The following is a 7,680-nucleotide window of genomic DNA, read 5'->3' on the forward strand; positions in this document are numbered from 1 at the left end:
ACAACAAACACTTGTTCTGAAATTCTTTAATAGCTTTGTTGATGACATCTTTATCTCCATCAGGTAGGTCTTCATAAGGTACCATAAGGATGTCGTTGTTGTTGTAAGCCGCCATGATGATTATGGGGTCCCATTAGGCATGCCAGAATGTGTGTCGACACGAAAACACGTCGACACATGAGCAAGCCGAAAGGGTCTGCTCGATGGAGCTAGAGATCCACCTGGATTCAATAAAAGGATAATCAATCCTGCGTATTCCTCCTGAGATGTGCTAGTGGGTCTATACCCAAATAGTTCCAAGTGTGACGCTTTGGGAGCAGCCATATGGAAAGAACAATTAAATAGCCGATACACACAGAAATCGACTATTACAGACTATAGAGCTCGCGGGTAGCGATTGATTTTATGTTGACAGGTATAGTACACGTATATGTAAATGATATCATCAGCTAGGTGGATATTACCAGTATGAATCATAGAGCCAATGAATCTAATGATAAAGGATATAACACATGAACAAATCGACTATCTAATACAAATGGATCTATAGATGCTCTGAATCTAATCTGTTAACATCAATAGTGAGGTTCGACCGGATCGATGGCAGCTATGATGATAATAACAAACTAAAACTGAAGAATCTGTAAAACCATCTATACTTCGACAGGCTTTCCAAAAGACATGCTATACATGAAGGCTAAGATGAATCGGCTAAAATAGCCGATTCAGGTGAAGAGAACTACATCGTGTGAACAATCGACTATTTCACATGGACAAACCTAAGGACTCATTAGACCTAGCTTGTTATCTCTAATAGTGGGGTTCGACCGGATCGATGCAGCCATGAAAAAGACAACAAATCAAACCTTTAAAGTAAACAGATCTATTCATATTTAACAGAATCATGTAAACATGCTGTAGGCCTTAACGCACAAGCGATCGACTATTTAGTCGATGCAGGCATAGCAAACAGTTAAGGTCATGTCTAATCAAGAATAGATCTACTAACTATCATCCTCCAATCTATAGTGCTATCAGTGGGGATCGACCGGATCGTTACAGCCATAATAGTGAACCGTAGACCAGATTTAACTAACTAGCAAACCTCTCCAAGATCATACGTGCCTTAACCGCATACTATGTGCGACCCAGATCGAAATAGAACAACCAATAAGACATAACCTGTTGTTCATTGTAAGAAGTATCATGTTGTGACAAAGCAAACGACGAACCCAAAGGATATGAGGCCGATCTAAATTGATCTCGTCTGGGCAGGTTGATGCTGCTGCAAACTAATGACAATAAGAACATCAACAAGATCAATAACTTAATGAATCAATCAAAGATTGCCACTCTTAGGTAGAGCCGATAACTTGACCTTAATCTAGTTCTAGCAGTGGAGGTAGACCGGATCGATGCAGCCGTACTTGAACTAGACAAGAGTCGATAACTAGCTTATACTAGAGTCACAATGGAGGTCAACCGGATCGATGCAGCTATACGAACAGAAGTATAAGCCATGATGGTACTTACAGACAAGCCGGAGGTTGGCCAGACCGATGCAGCCCTGCTCGCTAAAGAACTCACCAAGATCTACTCTACTCCTACTCCTAAGGGGTGGCCAGAGCCGAAAAAGTAAGTAACTTGTATTTGATTGATTGTGTGTCCTTTACAATAGCCGGGGTCCAATATTTATACCTGAAACCTACGCATGAATCCTACTTAAGCATGACTCAATGCAATCTTTGACATAAGAGAAAATATTCCTAATTTAAGATAACTTGGACCCTAATCTTTCCCTTTTTGTAGAGTCCAACATGTTTTTTCCTGATGCCAACAGCAGCTTTTATCGTTATCTGCTGGCGCTATCTAAAGAGAGTCGATTCTAGTACTGCATTCGAATCAGTAGATACCGACTTCTATGCAATCGATTCCTCGATGGCACGATCTTAGGAGCTTTTGAGTTCCTACAATTCTTCTTTCCAAATTTTGGTGTAAACACAATGTCTAACGAATCACATCCTTCAACCTTTTTAAGAAAATATGTCCTGGTCTTCCTAGATGATATTCTTATCTATAGCTCTTCATTGGATGATCATATTATTCACTTGCAACAAGTGTTGGAACTCCTGAGGAAACAACAGCTCTTTCTTAAGGAAACTAAATGTTCATTTGCCCAAGCAAGTTTGTAATACCTAGGACATATTATCTCTGGTAAGGGGTTGTCAACTGATCCATCCAAAGTCTCTGCCATGCTCCAATGGCCCCATCCTACTTCTTTCATAGAATTGAGAGCTTTCCTAGGCCTCACAGGGTATTATAGGAGGTTTGTCAAGAATTATGGTGTCATGACAAAACCACTAACAAATCTACTCAGATACAAAACCTTTCAATGGTCTCCTAAAGCATAGATTACTTTTGACAAGGTCAAAGTGGCCATGACCAGGGCACCTATTTTGGCATTACCTAATTTCCAAGCTACATTCACTATTGAAACTGATGCTTGTCAAGATGGGATTGGAGCTGTCCTTATGCAATAGGGACAACCCATAGCTTATTTGAGCAAGGCACAAGGGGAGAAACACAAGTCCTTATCCATTTATTAAAAGGAATTCTTAGCTCTTATTATGGCAGTTGAAAGGTGGAGACACTATCTCTAGAGACAGGAATTTCTCATAGTGACTGATCATAAATCTTTGGCATACTTAAATAAGCAAAATCTCCACTCTGATATGCAACGAAAGGCAATGACAAGACTGATGGGTTTATAGTTCAAAATCTTATATAGGCAGGGTAAGGAGAATGCAGCAGCTGATGCACTTTCAAGGGTTGCTCACTTATTTGGTGTACAAGCTATTTCATCAGTACAGCCTGCATGGATCCAGGAGGTCATCAATTCATATGCCACAGACCCTCATGCTCAGCAACATCTCCAAAAGTTAGCACTGTCCAGCCCTGACAACAATGGGTATAGCTTGCAGAATGGTCTCATCAGGCAACAAGACAAGGTATGGATTGGAAGTAACTCGGCCTTGCAAACAAAACTCATTGTTGCTTTTCATTCTAGTGCCTTGGGGGTCATTTAGGGGGTAGATGCAACTTACTATAAGCTTAGGAATTTTTTTGGAAAGGTATGAAACTAGATGTTGATAGTTATGTGAAACAATGTTCAGTCTGCTAGCTCTCTAAACATAGCAACAGCCACCCCATGGGATTACTTCAGCCCCTGCCTATACCTAAAGGGGTTTGGCAAGATTTATCCATGGATTTCATTGAGGGGTTACCCAAATCCCAAGGACACAATGTGATACTTGTTGTGGTGGATAGACTTACTAAATTTGTTCATTTCCTCCTAGTAAAACACCCATATACCACACACTCAATTGCTCAAATATTCTTGGATAGTGTTGTCAAATTACATGGTATACCAAGGACCATTGTGACTAACCGGGATATAGTATTTCTCAGTAACTTCTGGAAACAGTTGTTCAAGCTCTATAGAGTCAATTTGCAGTTTAGCATAGCATACCACCCTCAATCTGATGGGCAGACTGAGAGGGTCAACCAATGTTTAGAGATGTACCTCAGATGTGCTGTTCAGGATGCTCCAACTACATGGAACACCTAGCTATCATTAGCACACCTGGCTATCCTACCACACTGCTTTGGGATGCTCACCATTTAAAGCTTTATATGGCTATGAGCTTAATATTGGGATTGTTCCTTCAATGCCAGTAGAAACAACTCCTGAGGTGGCAGATATCATTGAGAATAGGGAACTACATCTCCAAACACTGAAAGAGAACTTAGCCAAAGCTCAGAATAGGATGAAGCTTATGGCTAACAGAAAGAGGTAGGACTTTTAGTTCATTGTTGGTGATCAAGTGCTGCTTAAGCTCCAACCTTACACCCTTCGATTGCCAACAGACCGTTCCCAAAGCTGGCATCCAAGTACTTTGGCCCTTATAAAGTATTGGAGAAAATTGGTTCAGTCGCATATAAACTAGAATTGCCTGAAGGATCACTCATACATCCTGTTTTTTATATTTCCCAGCTAAAACCATTCGTTGTAGATTATACACTAGTGTATGATGAACTTCTAGTGATCACCGACTTGGCGGCAGCAGCTACAAAACTAGAAGCTAATCTTGATCGCCGGCTCATCAAGAAGGGGAACACAGCCATAGCTCAAGTGAAGGTGACCTAGACAGGGCTGCGATCTTCTGCTAGGACGTTGGAGAACTACAACATTCTAAAGAAACGTTTTCTAGATGCACCAGCTTGGGGGCAAGCTAGACCTCAAGCGAGGGGAGATGCCACACCCGACGACGCAGCATGAAGGATAGAGTATATAGGAGGATGCATATTGACCTATTACATTCATGTTTACGTTTTCTATATTGAACTATGACATATGGGCCTTAGTGGCCAGTGACCGTAAGTGAGGCACATATGTGCCGCATCCTGTATCGGGTCCGACATCAGACTATTTGGTAATATAGAATCACTAAGGCTGAGGGGTTTGCCTTGCCGGTGTCCTCATTCAATACCCACCTTCTCATGCTCACATCGACGGCAGCAAGCCAGTGGCCACGACTGTGACACGACGGTGGGGCGAACAGCGGAGGCGATGCCACAGTGTGTGGTCGAAGAGGAGACGAGGTCGTCTGGCGGAGGTAGGCAGCGTCTATGGCATAGAGGGCGAGGAGCATGTTGTGCAGTAGCTCTGGCACATGGGGTGAGGAGCGTGCAGGGAAGGGGCGCAGTGACGGAGATGATTTCGTCCGGCGATGGCAAGCGAAGCGGGACGCGCTGAGGGGCCGAGCGAGGCCAGCGAGGGGTTTTTTGTTTTCATAATAATAACAAATTGATGTTGGTTTTTGTGGTTGCGTAGACGCTTCGAGAGGCAATCAGACATGGATGGCTGGGATATTGGAGGGAAGCCGACACGAACGGCTGGGATGGTTGGACTTTGGATCTGTAGTGCAATAGTGAAAAGCTGGCTCAGAAACAAGGGACCATATATGATATGATGCAACCCCAGCTTCCACTTTTGTTGTTTTGGCGAAAAGCTCCATCAAATGGACACATACATCCTTCGTTAGATGATAAGAATGATGAATGGCAATGATGTCATTGTAATATATACATTATAAATATCCAGCTTCCGCTTTTGTTAGTTTATGTATACAAGCTTTTGAAATATATGTATGGTTTCATACATTTGAATATCGTACTCGAACGAGAACTTAAATGTATGGACATATAGTAGTAGCATAGAATACGTATATGAAAAATTATTTGAAATGAAAAAGAATTGAATGAAAAAGAAACCATAAAAGAAAAGGAAAGCATGAAAGAAAAAGAGAAATCTAGTACTAGTTGCTAACACTAAACGAGACTAAAGGTGCCACCCTCGGACACGGGTTGAAGGTCCATATAGTTCTGATTGCCTGACTTGGGACTAAGGGATGGGGGCTTTAGTTCTAGATCTGCTGTCCTGACCGGAAAACCAAGACTAAACATGTTTCCATTGTGGAGCATGAAGATACTATCTACTTGGGCATAAAAGTGACATCTAGGAGGATCACAAGAATCTACAGGACATCTTCATTAATATGGTCTTGAGCTTGTGTTATCCTCATTGGAATGAAATTGATTATGACTTGGAAAAATGTATCACTTCAAGGAGCAAAGTTATGGCCGATGCCCTTAGCAATGAAGAATTGTGCTAAGAAGGTTCAGGTGACACCAAGGACTACGAATTGTATTCAAGGTTCGAGCAACATAACCAGAATCCTTAATGTTTTGAAGATTGGTAGTAGAATCTCTTTCTGACCAAGAAAGTGAAAAGGCTTCGTTGGAAGGAGAACATATGAAGAAAGAGGTCTAATAAGTATGGACTAAAAATAAAAGGTGGCCTAGTGATTGGAATTACCTGAGAATTGTTTGGAGTACCTGTCAAAATCTTGGAATCAGTGGAGCAAGTTACTTTGAGTAAGGTTATCAGAGTGGCACAACGAAAGACTGTGATCAAATATGAAAGGTGCAACCTTGGAAGAGACTAAGGTGGTGGAGTACCCCCTAGCTTTTTGAAACAATTTACGAATCATGAGGAAGGGAAGAAGTTCTAGGCAGAGTATCCATATCTCTTCGATTGCCATCTTTCGAATCTCGAGGACGAGATTCATCTTAAGGGAGGTAGAATTGTAACACCCTAAAATTTGCATGATTTTAAAATAGGAGAATTTGAATTACTATGCCTTTTTCTGAGCATTTCAATTTAGAAAAGTAATAACCTTGTTAAAGTGAAAACCAAATATAAGGTCTACATACATGTTTGTGCATTCATGCTGATGCATATTTATTTTGTGATACTTTGGTTTGATTGAAATTTGCAAAAGAATTTGAATGTGATTTCAATTTGGATTTGAAAATGTGTTTAAGAAAAAAAAAGAAAGGAATTTTTCCTCACTCTCCCTCCGTTCTTAGCTTCAGGCCTAGCCAGCCTGTTTCCTCCCTTCTGGCCTGCTGCTCCTCCCCGTCCCTCTCTCCTTTCTCACTGGCCACTCATCCTCCCTTTCCTTTGGGCTAGCCCAGTAACCAAGCCGCACAGACGCTCCCCGCATCCTCCTTCACTTGGCTCACTGACAGCCTGGCCCTGCTCTCTCACTCGCTGCCACCACGGGCCCATGCGTCAACTCTTCTGAGCTGGACACCGCCGCTAGTGAGTCCGCCTTCACCCCACATCGTTGTCGTGTGCCCCATGCCTCTTTGCCCCATAAATAGGAGCCAGAGCTCACGCTGCCCCCGAGAGCAAGCCGCCACAACCCTAAAGCCGCCGCCGCCGTTTGAATCATCAATCCACTGCTTCGCCATCGACGAGGGCCCCCTACGCAGTTTAGGATACGGTAAGAAGGTCACCAGCCCTATCCACGCCCTATCTGTCGCTCTTTATCGCTCTCGCATGGTCGTTGTTGCTTCATTAGAGCACCGGTCCACCGAACCGAGCTCTATGCCACCACCATGCCTTCGCAACCATCCCAAGCCCCTCCATCGAGTTTGCCTTGGCCTCCTCTTGCTCTCTGTACCATTCCCAAGCCAAATCGAGGTCGTAGGCCCTTCCCCAAGTACTCCGGCGAGGAGCCGAGCTCCCCGGCCTTGGCGCCACGGCACACAGCACCACTCCGACAACTCTCGTTTCCCCATTTGATCTGCACCGCCCGATCTAAGATCAACGGCCTAGATTAGAAGATACCACTTCAGCCGATAGTTTTGCAAAAGAACCCTTGCCCTTTTCTAGTATACAACCCACCGTCCCTGTAGTTTTTCTAAAGAGCCCCTGCCTTTTAATAAAATAGTATCCGCAGTCCTCCTGTAGATCCAAAATTTGATTTTATTTATTTTAAATTCAAAAATCAAGTTCCATCTATTTACAAAATTGTCACTATCTTTATTAGGCCATAACTTCTTCGTTTTAACTCCAATTTGATCCGTTCAAGTTACATTAGATTCATAATTGTGTAATCTACATGTTCAAGCTACTGTTAAATATATTATCAACTTTTGAAATTTGTGGTTAGATTTAATCCATTATTTTATTAAAGGAAATATTATTTAATTCATAACTTTTCCGTTATAGCTCCAATTAGAGTGCTTTTCACATCTGAGTGTTCATGA

The sequence above is a fragment of the Miscanthus floridulus genome, chromosome 18, assembly GCF_019320115.1.
Source record: "Miscanthus floridulus cultivar M001 chromosome 18, ASM1932011v1, whole genome shotgun sequence".
Lineage (NCBI taxonomy): Eukaryota > Viridiplantae > Streptophyta > Magnoliopsida > Poales > Poaceae > Miscanthus > Miscanthus floridulus.